Below are 14,810 nucleotides of genomic sequence, written 5' to 3'. Positions count from 1 at the left end.
AGCAACTGTAGACGTGGGGTTTGCTGTCTGCAACTGACTTGTTTCTGATTTTTATGTTTATCTTAGTATAGTTTTTAGCGCTTGTTATCATTGCTGGATTTGTTTATTGGTTTGGTTACTCTCTTCTTTTATTTTTATTATTATTACTTTTTAAATTTTTTTTATTTTAATGATTTTGTTAAATTTTTTAATTTTAATAATTAAAAATATTTTTTTAATTTATCATTATTTTTTCTTTCTTTTTTTCTCCCTTTTCTTCTGAGCCGTGTGGCTGACAGGGTCTTGGTGTTCCGGCCTGGTGTCAGGCCTGAGCCTCTGAGGTGAGAGAGCCAAGTTCAGGACATTGGGCCACCAGAGACCTCCTGACCCCACATGATATCAATTGGTGAGAACTATCCCAGAGATCTCCGTCTCAACACTAAGACCCAGCTCCACCCAACGGCCAGTAAGCTCCAGTGCTGGACGCCCCATGCCAAACAACTAGCAAGACAGGACCACAACCCCACCCATTAGCAGAGAGGCTACCTAAAATCTTAGTAAGTTCACAGACACCCCAAAACACACCACTAGACGCGGCCCTGCCCACCAGAAAGATAAGATCCAGCCCCACCCACCAGAACACAGACATCAGTCCCCTCTACCAGGAAGCCTACACAACCCAGTGAACCAACCTTACCCACGGGGGGCAGACACCAAAAACAGTGGGAAGTACAAACATGCAGCCTGTGTAAAGGAGACCCCGAACACAGTAAGTTAAACAAAATGAGAAGACAGAGAAATATGCATCAGATGAAGGAGCAAGGTAAAAACCCACCAGACCAAACAAATGAAGAGGAAATAGGCAGTCTACCTGAAAAATAATTCAGAGTAATGATAGTAAAGATGATCCAAAATCTTGGAAATAGAATGGAGAAAATACAAGAAACATTTAACAAGGACCTAGAAGAACTAAAGAGCAAATGAACAATGATGAACAACAAAATAAATGAAATTAAAAATTTTCTAGAAGGGAACAATAGCAGAATAACTGAGGCAGAAGAACGGATAAGTGACCTGGAAGATAAAATAGTGGAAATAAGTACCGCAGAGCAGAATAAAAAGAATGAAAAGAATTGAGGACGGTCTCAGAGACTCCTGGGACAACATTAAACACACCAACGTTTGAAGTATAGGGGTCTCAGAAGAAAAAGAGAAAAAAGAAAAGGTCTGAGAAAATATTTGAAGAGATTATTGTTCAAAACTTCCCTAACATGGGGAAGGAAATAGTCAATCAAGTCGAGACTCCCATGCAGGATAAATCCAAGGAAAAACATGCCAAAATACATATTAATCAAACTATCAAAAATTAAATACAAAGAAAAAATATTAAAAGCAGCAAGGGAAAAGCAACAAATAACATACAAGGGATCCTTCATAGGGTTAACAGCTGATCTTTCAGCAGAAACTCTGCAAGAGAGAGGAGAGTGGCAGGACATATTTAAAGTGATGAAAGGGAAAAACCTACAACCAAGATTACTCTACCCAGCAAAGATCTCATTCAGATTTGACAGAGAAATTAAAACCTTTACAGACAAGCAAAAGTTAAGAGAATTCAGCACCACCAAACCAGCTTTACAACAAATGCTAAAGGAACTTCTCTAGGCAAGAAACACAAGAGAAGGAAAAGACCTACAAAAACAAACCCAAAACAATTAAGGAAATGGTAATAGGAACATACATATCGATAATTACCTTAAATGTAAATGGATTAAATGCTCCAACGAAAAGACATAGACTGGCTGAATAGATACAAAAACAAGACCCGTATATATGCTGTCTACAGGAGACCCACTTCAGACCTAGGGACACATACAGACTGAAAATTAAGGGATGGAAAAAGATATACCATGCAAATGGAAATCAAAAGAAGGCTGGAGTAGCAATTCTCATATCAGATAAAATAGACTTTAAAATAAAGACTATTACAAGAGACAAAGAAGGACACTACATAATGATCAAGGGATCAATCCAAGAAGAAGATATAGCAATTATAAATATTTATGCATCCAACATAGCAGCACCTCAATACATAAGGCAAATGCTAACAGCCATAAAAGGGGAAATTGACAGTAACACAATAATAGTACGGGATTTTAACACCCCACTTTCACCTATGGGCAGATCATCCAAAATGGAAATAAATAAGGATACACAAGCTTTAAATGACACATTAAACAAGATGGACTTAATTGATATTTATAGGACATTCCATCCGAAAACAACAAAATACACTTTCTTCTCAAGTGCTCATGGAACATTCTCCAGGATAGATCATATCTTGGATCACAAATCAAGCCTTGGAAAATTTAAGAAAATTGAAATTGTATCAAGTATCTTTTCCAACCACAATGCTATGAGGCTAGATATTAATTACAGGAAAAAAACTAAAAAATACAACACATGGAGGCTAAACAATACATTACTAAATAACCAAGAGATCACTGCAGAAATCAAAGAGGAAATTAAAAAATACCTAGAAACAAATGACAATGATAATACAATGACCCAAAACCTATGGGATGCAGCAAAAGCAGTTCTAAGAGGGAAGTTTATAGCAATATAATCCTACCTCAAGAAACAAGAAAAATCTCAAACAAACAACCTAAACTTATACCTAAAGCAATTAGAGAAAGAAGAACAAAGAAACCCCAAAGTTAGCAGAAGGAAAGACATCATAAAGATCAGATCAGAAATAAATGAAAAAGAAATGAAGGAAACAATAGCAAAGATCAGTAAAACTAAAAGCTTGTTCTTTGAGAAGATAAAATTGATAAAATATTAGCCAGCCTCATCAAGGAAAGACAGCAGAAGACTCAAATCAACAGAATTAGAAATGAAAAAGGAGAAGTAACAACTGACACTGCAGAAATACAAAGGATCATGAGAGATTACTGTAGGCAACTATATGCCAATAAAATGGACAACCTGGAACAAATTCTTAGAAAAGCACAATGTTCTGAGACTGAACCAGGAAGAAATAGAAAATATAAACAGACCAGTCACAAGCACTGAAATTGAGACTGTGATTAAAAATCTTCCAACAAACAAAAGCCCAGGACTGGATGGCTTCACAGGAGAATTCTATCAAACATTTAGAGAAGAGCTAACACCTATCCTTCTCAAACTCTTCCAAAATATAGCAGAAGGAGGAACACTCCCAAACTCATTCTATGAGGCCACCATCACCCTGATAACAAAACCAGACAAAGATGTCACATAAAAGAAAACTACAGGCCAATATCACTGATGAACATAGATGCAAAAATCCTCAACAAAATACTAGCAAACAGAATCCAACAGCACATGAAAAGGATCATACACCATGATCAAGTGGGGTTTATCCCAGGAATGCAAGGATCCTTCAATATATGCAAATCAATCAGTGTGGTACACCATATTAACAAATTGAAGGAGAAAAACCATATGATCATCTCAATAGATGCAGAAAAACCTTTCAACAAAATTCAACACCCAGTTATGATAAAAAAACTCTCCAGAAAGTAGGCATAGAGGGAACCTACCTCAACATAATAAAGGCCTTAAATGACAAACCCACAGCCAACATCATTCTCAATGGTGAAAAACTGAAACCATTTCCTCTAAGATCAGGAGCAAGACAAGGTTGCCCACTCTCACCACTATTATTCAACATAGTTTTGGAAGTTTTAGCCATAACAATCAGAGAAGAAAAAGAAATAAAAGGAATCCAGGCTGGAAAAGAAGAAGTAAAACTGTCACTGTTTGCAGATGACGTAATACTATACATATAGAATCCTATAGATGCTACCAGAAGACTACTAGAACTAATCAATGAATTTGGTAGAGTAGCAGGATACAAAATTAATGCACATAAATCTCTTGCATTCCTATACACTAATGATGAAAAATCTGAAAGAGAAATTAAGGAAGCACTCCCATTTACCATTGCCACAAAAAGAATAAAATACCTAGGAATAAACCTATCTAAGGGGCTTCCCTGGTGGCACAGTGGTTGAGAGTCTGCCTGCCAATGCAGGGGACATGGGTTCAGGCCCTGGTCTGGGAGGATCCCACATGCCGCGGAGCAACTGGGCCCGTGAGCCACAATTGCTGAGCCTGCATGTCTGGAGCCTGTGCTCCACAACAAGAGAGGCCGTGATAGTGAGGGGCCCACGCACCACGATGAAGAGTGGCCCCTGCTTGCCACAACTAGAGAAAGCCCTCACACAGAAACGAAGACCCAACACAGCCATAAATAAAAAATAAAAATAAATAAATTAAAAAAAAAAAACCTACCTAAGGAGACAAAAGACCTGTATGCAGAAAACTATAAGACACTGATGAAAGAAAGATGATACAAACAGATGGAGAGATATACCATGTTCTTGGATTGGAAAATTAGCATTGTGAAAATGACTATACTACCCAAAGCAATCTACAGATTCAATGCAATCCCTATCAAACTACCAATGGCATTTTTCACAGAACTAGAACAAAAAATTTTACAATTTGTATGGAAATGCAAAAGACCCCGAATAGCCAAAGCAATCTTGAGAAAGAAAAACGGAGCTGGAGGAAACAGGCTTCCTGACTTCAGACTATACTACACACCTACAGTAATCAGGACAGTATCGTACTGGCACAAAAACAGAAACATAGATCAATGGTACGGGATAAAAAGCCCAGAGATAAACCCACGTACATATGGTCACCTTATCTTTGATAAAAGAGGCAAGAATATACAATGGAGAAAAGACAGCCTCTTCAATAAGTGGTGCTGGGAAAACTGGACAGCTACATGTAAAAGAATGAAATTAGAACACTCCCTAACACCATACGCAAAAATAAACTCAAAATGGATTAAAGGCCTAAATGTAATGCTAGACACTATAAAACTCTTAGAGGAAAACATAGGAAGAACACTCTTTGACATAAATCACTGCAAGATCCTTTTTGACCCACCTCCTAGAGAAATGGAAATAAAAACAAAAATAAACAAATGAGACCTAATGAAACTTAAAAGCTTTTGCACAGCAAAGAAACCATAAACAAGACAAAAAGACAACCCTCAGAATGGGAGAAAACATTTGCAAATGAAGCAACTGACAAAGGATTAATCTCCAAATATACAAGCAGCTCATGCAGCTCAATATCACAAAAACAAGCAACCCAATCTAAAAATGGGCAGAAGACCTAAATAGACATTTCTCCAAAGAAGACATACAGATGGCCAACAAACACATGAAAGGATGCTCAACATCACTAATCATTAGAGAAATGCAAATCAAAACTACAATGAGGTATCACTTCACACCGGTCATAATGGGCATCATGAAAAAATCTACAAACAATAAACGCTGGAGAGGGTGTGGAGAAAAGGGAACCCTCTTACAATGTTGGTGGGAATGTAAATTGATACAGCCACTATGGAGAACAGTTTGGAGGTTCCTTAACAAACTAAAAATAGAACTACCATACGACCCAGCAATCCCACTACTGGGCATATACCCTGAGAAAACCATAATTCAAAAAGAAACACGTACCATAGTGTTCATTGCAGCACTGTTTACAATAACCAGGACATGGAAGCAACCTAAGAGTCCATCAATGGATGAATGGATAAAGAAGATGTGGCACATATATACAATGGAATATTACTCAGTCATAAAAAAAATGAAATTGAGTTATTTGTAGTGAGGTGGATGGACCTAGAGTCTGTCAGACAGAGTGAAGTCAGAAAGAGAAAAACAAATACTGTATGCTAACACATATATATGGAATCTAAAAAAAAAAAAAAAAGTTTCTGATGAACCTAGGGCAGGACAGGAATAAAGACGCAGACATAGAGAATTGACTTGAGGACCCAGGGAGGGGGAAAGTTTAACTGGGACGAAGTGAAAGAGTAGCATTGACATATATACACTACCAAATATAAAATAGATAGCTAGTGGGAAGCAGCTGCATCACACAGGGAGATCAGCTCGGTGCTTTTTGACCACCTAGAGGGGTTGGATAGGGAGGGTCGGAGGGAGACGCAAGCGGGAGGGGATATATGGCGATATATGTATACATATAGCTGATTCACTTTGTTGTACTAACAAACTAACACAACATTGTAAAGCAATTATACTCCAATAAAGATGTTTAAGAAAAAAAGAATCACACAGAGGATTTGTTAGAAGACAGGTTCCTTCTCCCACGTCTCATCCTCAGATTCTGATTCAGCAGATCAGGGGTGGGACCTGAGATTCCCATTTTCTAACAAGCTCCTGGGTGATGCTGATGCTGCTGGTCTACAGACCGCTCTTTGAAAAGCACTGCAGACCAGTAATTCTCAATCCTCATGTCTAAGCACTATGCACAGAGATTCTGATTTAATTAGTTTGTGATCAGACCCACTGTTGGTGATACTCTTACATCTCTCCAGATGATTCTAATGTGTTACAAGGATTGAGAAGCGCAGTTCTTTTCTTTCTCACTGCCATTTCAATTTCAATAATTTGAAATATCTGCTATCTCTATTGGATTCTAAGATCTCCAAGGACCAGTACCATGTCTATTGGGTTTCCTACTTTGTCCCCAGATCCTAGAATAACTGTCTCTAATTTCATAGGTTTCCATTACACATTTGGCCATTACTGACCAGTGTTCCACTTGGTATCTTCATCTACGTAGTGAGGATGCCGATGTCTTCACTTCTTTACCTCCATGGATGTAACAGTGATGCTGAAAATGATATCTTTTTAAAATATTTGTATTAGTTAAGTATTAATGTATAACAAACCACCTCAAAACTCAAGGGTTCAGAACAATAAGCATCTTTTATTACTCATGAGTTTATACATAAAAGTTCTTGTCACCAATTTCAGTGTGTTTTTTTTTTCCTGCACCACCAAGCAATTTTCATACAACAACTAGGTGTCCGACAATTCAACTCAATTCTGACACCATCTATGTGGAGATACCATCAGATTCCACAGGTTAAGGGCTCAGTCCTACAAGATTGCTCTCCCTTTCAGATGCCAATCAAAAGTCCAGGTTGCTACCTGTGCTTCTAGCTGACTGGCTATAAATCAGAGGTTCCCACAATCAATCCCATGGTTGATTCTCTTGGCAGCCAGTCCCCATCCTTAGGTGAGGTCCAAAAGTAATTTCATTCACATAACAAAAGACACCTTCTTTTGCTTTCAACACTTAGGAATTCCAAGGGTTTTAGGAGCTCCCAGAAAAGAAGACAAAGACAAAATACATATTTCTTAATTATAAATCACAACATAACAACATGCCGGCAGGTGGTTCTGCTGGCCTTAGATGAGTTCATTCATGCATCTGTGGTCAGCTGGAGGTTGGGAGGCAGCTCTGTTCATCTTGGCTGGGCTCTCTCAGATGTTTGTGGGTCGGCTGGCTCTAGGCTGACTCTAGGCCTTGGCGGAGACTGCTGCCTCTCATCCTCCAAAAGGCTAGCCTGGGCTGGTTCACAGACAGGCTGACGAAGATTCTAAGAGAGAGAGAGGGGAAGCATGCAGGACCTTGCTGTGCCACATTCTATGCACAGAAACAAGTCACCAAGCAGTCCAGAGTCAAGGGGAGAGGAAATAGACTCTGCCTCTTGGTGGGAAGAACTTCAGGGTCTTAGTACAAAGGGCTTGGATGCAGGAAAGTCGTGGGTAGGACCAGGAATGCCATCAATCCACCACAGCATCTAAGGCAAAGGCCCCCATGTGGTCTCCTTACATTCCAGCCTTAGAAGAATTGCCAGTAAGTCTAATGACAAAGTGAGCTGATTTGGGCTCTTTCCATTTGTTGGCTTAGCTATTTAGTAAATGAAAGGCTCATAGGATTTAATTACAAATGTTTGAAAGCTGAAGAGATGCAAATATCTAAGAAAAATAAATTTTCAGTTGATATTTGTTTTAATTAAGAATAGATTTATGAATTCTCAGTGGGAAACTTGGATCAATGAACATGACAAATGATTCACCACCAAACTTAACAAAGACTGTAATATACAAAAGGCTGAAACCTAGGAAATGAAAAGAAAATGTACTCTGAAAGTCACCTTTAGTTAAGGATGCTGACACGTAGTCTAGTTGGTTCCCGCCTTCCTTGTAAATGTCTATAAGCAAGAGGAGATTGCTTAAAAAGGGACCTAAAAAAGGACCTCCGGGCTCCCAAAATAATGATTCTGTGTAAACCCGAGACCAAACCTTGAGTTTCTTTCTCAACTGTCCTGACTGGTATACTTTCTCTAGGAGGCAGAACATCATCTTCCCCTGCTCAGGACCTTCTTTGACTGCCAAGAGTGCTTTTCACCACTGCAAGAGACGTCTGCGTAAGAAATTTAACATCTGTGCTTCTGAAGGACATCGTTTCTGGGATACCCAAGAGCAAACCACGTGGGTTCAAAGGCTCTTCCTTATACAGCAATAAACATTTGATCAACTGGTTTTGCAAGACAGATCCCACTCTGCCCCGGGGGTTTCTCATCACTAGGCTCTCTGGCTTCAAGGTAGCCAGGCTTTTCTAAGTTTACCCTGCTTGTCCTAATTACTTACATTTCAACTTGTTTTGTAATTGTTTCCAAACAATGAAGTGTCATTTATTATTTGTTTTTTTAATTTTCCCTCTACCTACTCCCCTAACCCCGTAAACTACACTCATCAACACACACAGAAAGGCAGAGATAAACGCAAGGTCAATTTCTAAAAGGCAGAGGGAGGGCTAGTGGTTGTAGTTTTCTCCACCGGAAGGGCCTGAGCATGCCAGCTGGAGTGACCAAAATCCCTTTCCCAAGGAAGCCAGTTCACTTGTTTCCAAAGCCTTGTTTATGTAACTCTTTAAATAGAGCATAACCAAATCACAAGTATTTTGCCATGGGAAAATGTAAAGTCATTAAGCAACTTAAATACCATCCCGCCCTTTTCAAGCAGACAACACAACCATTAAGCAATTAATGCATGTAGAGACATTTCCAATTTTTTGGCACTAATGCCAGTTCAATCATTTGGGGCTGGAGAGCATAGGTGAAACCTATGGGTTACACTTCTTGATGGGAAGCGAAGTATCTTATATGTTTGTTCTTTTTTTAATGGAATTCCAATCTCCCCCCAGGATGCACAGAACACTAACCTGGTTGCAAAACAAGATTGGATACTGTTTGACATTGCCTGGCATTTCCAATAGGTGTATGAGTTACATTTGGACTTATACTCTGTTAATTGGGTGTCTTCCCGAGCTTGTGGATTTTAAGCCTTCTAAGTCCTTGGGTTCTGCTGACATATTGGGCTGTGGTTTGTTGTGTGTCCTATGGAATGGAAAAATTCCTCTGCTTCTAGTTCCCAAATAAAAACAGTGACCTGCCTTATTTACTTGTGAGAACATGGGCAGCATTAGTGACAGTGAGACATGTTCTCTTAGTATAATAGTGATATGATGGACATATGTAGAGATGAAGAATAATGAGGGATTTTTGTATAATTTGTTCCTTGAAAATGTTAGGCCACTAAAAATTCTCACACTTTTGATTTTTCCATTTGCTCAAAAATCAAGTGTTCCACTTCAGTCACTGACGGGAATACTTACTTTGTAGATAAAAATTATTTTATCCCTATGAGAGGCAAGAATAGACTATTCATTGAAGAACTACTAATCAAGATTTGTCATGGGCTAGGCACTATTCTAAGTGTGGGGATACAGCAATGTATAAGAAGCATGAAGTTCCTGGTCTCTCATGAAGCATGTTCCTGTGGGGAGGAACAGGCTACAAAGAAGTAAACACATAAATAAATAAGAATATGACATAGCAAAAATACCAGGAAGAAAAAAAAAACACAATAATATGATAGATCTTAGGGGGCTATTGTAAATTGGCTTATCAGGGAGTGCTTTGATGAAGAATTGATACTTGATTGAGGCCCAGATATTCCACAAAATGTTTGGGTGTTGAGCCTTTGAGGCAGAGGGAACATTTAGAGCAAACGTGCAGATTACTTTACTGATTTGGCATTACCCAGGCAAATACTAGAGAATTATATATAATACTATATAACTTTATAAATATTATATAATTTTTTTCTTTAAAGAAGCTATCAGAATGTATTTATATGTGGGCCCCTTCAGACTTGTTATTCCTATTTGAGATCCAAGTTGTTATTTTTTTTTAATATATATATATTTTTTATAAATTTATCCATTCTATCCACTTTATTTTTGGCTGCGTTGGGTCCTCATTGCTGCACGCCGGCTTTCTCTAGTTGCGGCGAGCGGGGGCCACTCCTCGTTGCGGTGCGCGGGCCTCTCACTGCGGTGGCTTCTCCTGTTGCGGAGCACGGGCTCTAGGTGTGCGGGCTTCAGTAGTTGTGGCTCGCGGGCTCTAGAGCACAGGCCCAGCAGCTGTGGCGCACAGGCCCAGTCGCTCCGCAGCATGTGGGATGTTCCCGGACCAGGGCTCGAACCCGTGTCCCCTGCATTGGCAGGCGAACTCTCAACCACTGTGCCACCAGGTAAGCCCCCCCCCAAGTTGTTATTTTTATGGGTTTTTTTTAGCATTTGGTGAAAGAATTATCATAATGTTTTCTTTCTTTAGAGAGTTCCCTTCACCTGTTTTCCAACTGGGGTCTGTGGGCAAGACTGAGATATTCTGACTTTGAAAACACAGTGGAAAGAGAAGGAACTCCTACCACAGGAACTGTAAGTCCCATTGCTAATGATAGGTGTGTGTCTTAGCTTTTGCTGTATAACAATCCACTCTAAAATGTAGTGGGTTAAAACATCAAATATTTATTTAGCCCATGAATCTACAGATTGGCTATTTGTACTGTGCTTGGCTCAGTACTTCTTCCGGTCGTGATCAGACACCTACACCTGTGGTCAGCCACAGTCAGCAGGACAACTCTGATTCTGGAGGTTGGCCGGCTGTTAGCTGAGGCAATGGGGTAACTGGACTATGTGTGTCTTTCGCCATCCAGCAGGCTTATTCTCAGAGGAAGGATTGCGAGAAAGTTCGCAAGGGCTCCTGAAACCTAGGCCCGTGATGGGTCCAGTGTCACTTCCTCAGCATTCAAAACATTCAAAACAACTCATAAGACCAGCCTAAATTCAATGGCTGGTGAAATGGATTCCATTTTTGGTCACATTGGAGAGGATATAGGGAGGGGTTAAGAAATGGCCATATTTTTTTAAACAATCTACCATAGCAGGTAAATGCTAACACTGCAGCCTAGAAATGTTTATATTTACAGGGGTTGGTAAACATTATTTGTAAAGGACAAGTAGACATTTTTGGCTTTTCAGGTCAGACAGTCTCTGTCACGACTACTCACCTTTGTTGTAGTGCCAAAGCAGCCCCAGACAATAAGTGAATAAATGGGCATGGCTATGTTACAATAAAACTTTATTAACAAAACAAGCATCAGGCAGGATATGGCCCATGGAGCTATAGTTTGCTGATCCCTTATCGGTTATTGAGATGAGATAATTTTGCTACAAAAACCTTAGCCTTCAAACAAATAGCCTGGAATATAGCATGGCTTCAATCAGACACTAACAAACTCAGAGAGGAACAAAGTTGACTCACGCATCAGACCACAGGCCGTCATATGGATGAGCTTTTGTTCTAGTGGTGGGGGGAAGGGCATTTCTTCGGCTTTTAATACAGCATTTGTTTATGGAGCTACTTACATAAAGTAAGTAAGTAAGTTTATGTAAGTAAGCTAGTTACTTACATAAACTATCTGTCATTGGTAGTGATTGTTTGCTGCCTGGATGTAATAATTGCTTATTTCCTTTTGTTTGTTGTGGTTCGTTCACTTTCAAGGAAGAAAGACAAAAATTTCTAAGTAGAACAAAGGCTAAGAAGAAAGAGAAGGGAAACAGTAAAGCAATTAGAGCTCCTCAAGGGCAGGGATGGTGCTCTGTCCAGGAAGCCAGATTCTCCAGCTGGAAGTGGCCCCAGAGATCCACACGCTTGTTCTCACCCTTGGGTGCACATTAGAGTCACCTGGGGAGCTTTGCACAATTTTCATATCCAGGCCACACTCCAGGGCAATTAAATCAGACTCACTGTGGGCAGGAGCCAAGCATCAGTACTTTTTAAACCTCCCTATGTAATCCAACATGCAGCCAAGTTTGAGAGTCAGGGTTCGACAGTCTTGGCACCTCTTAGTGACTCTGTCTGAGGTATGGACCATCCCACGAATGCATGTCCCCCACTCACCTGAATGCCCCTTCTGAGAACTCATCAGCTCCGGGTGTATTCTTCTTGGGAGCTCAATAATACGTAATGACATGATAATCTCTCTGAATTCTGACGCAGCCCCAGGGCCCTGAGCTTCAGTATTTGTCGACTTGAAAGTTCATTTCTCTTTTCAAAATCTCATTTTTCTTTTCAGCATTCAGCTATAAGTTTATCATCTCTACCCAGAGTACTCTTTTTTGGAAAATCAATACTATTTCACCTGAAGTATTCCTTCAGTTGAAGGAGAAAAAATGCATAGCCGGAATTATCTTAAGGCAGACTTCACAAAGAATATATTCAACTTTCTAATGCTTAAAAGTCATCCTATACTTAAGTGTCCTCTGGACGTGCCACTAACTGAAGTCAATATTTTATTAATCTTCCTGTAAATTGCTCAAAGCAGCATGGCAACCAGCAGCATGGCAACCAGACTAATGGATCAGTTATGGTCCCCAGTTATTTCACTCAAGCGATGGGTAGAAATTTAAGCTAAAAAGAAGTGTGGAGGTCATCTGGTTCCCTGCCTTCTTCCCCTTTCATTAATAAACTAACAATTCAAAAGTTAAGTGGCTTTCCCAACCTAGTAGGAAAACACTTTTCTGATACCTTGCAGGTTAGAGTAGCAAGAGGTTTGTTTTCAGATGGAAGGCTCTACGACACTTTCAGGAAACAGTCTGCAAGGAGCACAAATAATGTTCTCTCTCCTGTCCTCTCAGCCCCCCTTCCTTTTGCTGCACCCACTGTAGGGACTGTGGTCCTGAATGACAGTAGCTACTCTTCAGAAGTGCCTCACTCCAGTCATCCCCTCAAATCCATCCTCAGGGGATTCTAGTGTTCCAACTTAGTCCCCTAGCTGTCCTTTTTTGCCAAGCTCATTCTTGCCCCTCATCTGCTTGTTTTGGGATCCAGCATCCCCAGACCCTCACCTTCTCCAGTGCTTCCTCACAGGGGTCACCTGGGACTAACCCATAGGAGAGTATATAACTGGGAGATTTCTCATGGAGCAGGGAGCCCCACTGCTGGAAAGGGACAGCTCTTTCTTACTAACGTTTCTATGGTCGAGTCTTTTCTCTCTCCCATGATGTTTCTCTAAAGCCCTTCAAGTAAAGACATCAGTATCTGGGGGACCAGCAGAGAGACTATCAGGTCAAACATCTGTCCCACAGCTGATCCTGCACCTGGGAAGGAATCCGCACCCGGCTTTGACAGCCGCCTGAAGTGCAGAGCCAGCAAAGCCTGAGCTGGAACCTCCCCATTCTTGCTGCTGCCAAATTGTGATGGCCGAAGAACGTCTTTCACAAAGGAACTTTGAAAGTTTGTTGTTGCTTTTCCCATTGTCATGCTGCAAATGGATTCTGCCCATCCTAGACTTGTAGAAAAATCGGCTGTAAGGCAAGCCCATCCAGATTCCAGTCAAAGGTATACACCACCTCCAAGAGATGGGGAACAGCCCAACTCTTAAGTCTGGACCAAAATCACATTAGTCAATAATCTTATAACCAATGATAAATAACTACTTTAATACATAGTTATTTTAATGAGTATTCCACAAGATAGGACCAGATCACCAAATCCAGGATTTCAGTAGACGATGGCTTTTCTTTTCTTGTTTACTATTTAATCTTCAAAGTTTTTAACTATACAGAAAAGTAGAGAGGATAATGTAGTGAAAACTCATATACTTATCACCTTGAATTAATACTTTTAAACATTTTATCATATTTGCTTCATCTCTTTTTTCACTATAGTAAGTTAGAGAAATTTACAGACATGTGACATTTCCCATGCAACTCTCAAATTCAATATAAAATTCTAAAAAGTACATTTTTCTATATGACCACAAAATCATTAAATTAGTCAACAAAATTAATAATTTCTTAGCATCATCTCACAATCCAGTCCAATTTCTCCAGTTGTTACCATAGTATTTGGGGGGTCCATATTTAGTCAAGGAGAGCACATCTTGGATTGGGATGCTATGAAGGGACAACTATCCGGTCCTTTGTTGGTCTGTGAGGGGAAGAGATTGTGGGGCACCACACTAGTCAGGGAAGACTATGTAGAAGACAGTGAGATTTGGGGGGGAAATAAAGGACAGGTAGTTTTCAGGAGAGGTAGTGAGACAGGCTGGGACCTGGGACCTGGAACCCTTTGCTGCAGTGTGTACATCTAGACAAACATCTCCTTAAGAAACAAACTACAAAGAAACTATATGAGAAAGTGGCATGGACATATACACACTACCAAACGTAAAATGGATAGCTAGTGGGAAGCAGCCGCGTAGCACAGGGAGATCAGCTCGGTGGTTTGTGACCACCTAGAGGGGTGGGATAGGGAGGGTGGGAGGGAGGGAGACACAAGAGGGAAGAGATATGGGAACATATGTATATGTATAACTGATTCACTTTGTTATAAAGCAGAAACTAGCACACCATTGTAAAGCAATTATACTTTAATAAAGATGTTAAAAAAAAAAAAGAAACTATAAGGGACTAAAAATCACTGTGCATGTGCAGTTGGGGCAAAGTATGAACAACAAGATACAGAAAGACGAAAA

The 14,810-nt window shown here is 40.0% G+C and overlaps 1 long non-coding RNA gene across 1 annotated transcript; it reads left to right on the top strand.

Annotated features, from left to right (window-relative positions):
- Positions 1 to 322: 322 nt before the first annotated feature.
- On the top strand, positions 323 to 9,188 carry LOC133104068 (uncharacterized). Its single transcript, XR_009703468.1, has 3 exons — positions 323 to 385; positions 8,271 to 8,414; positions 9,130 to 9,188. It is a non-coding gene; the product is annotated as an uncharacterized LOC133104068 (long non-coding RNA).
- The last annotated feature ends 5,622 nt before the right edge of the window (positions 9,189 to 14,810 follow it).

Source organism: Eubalaena glacialis, chromosome 13, assembly GCF_028564815.1.
Source record: "Eubalaena glacialis isolate mEubGla1 chromosome 13, mEubGla1.1.hap2.+ XY, whole genome shotgun sequence".
In the NCBI taxonomy this organism is placed as follows: domain Eukaryota; kingdom Metazoa; phylum Chordata; class Mammalia; order Artiodactyla; family Balaenidae; genus Eubalaena; species Eubalaena glacialis.
Note: the sequence above shows the minus strand (reverse complement) of the source record. Positions and strands in the feature narration are given on the sequence as shown.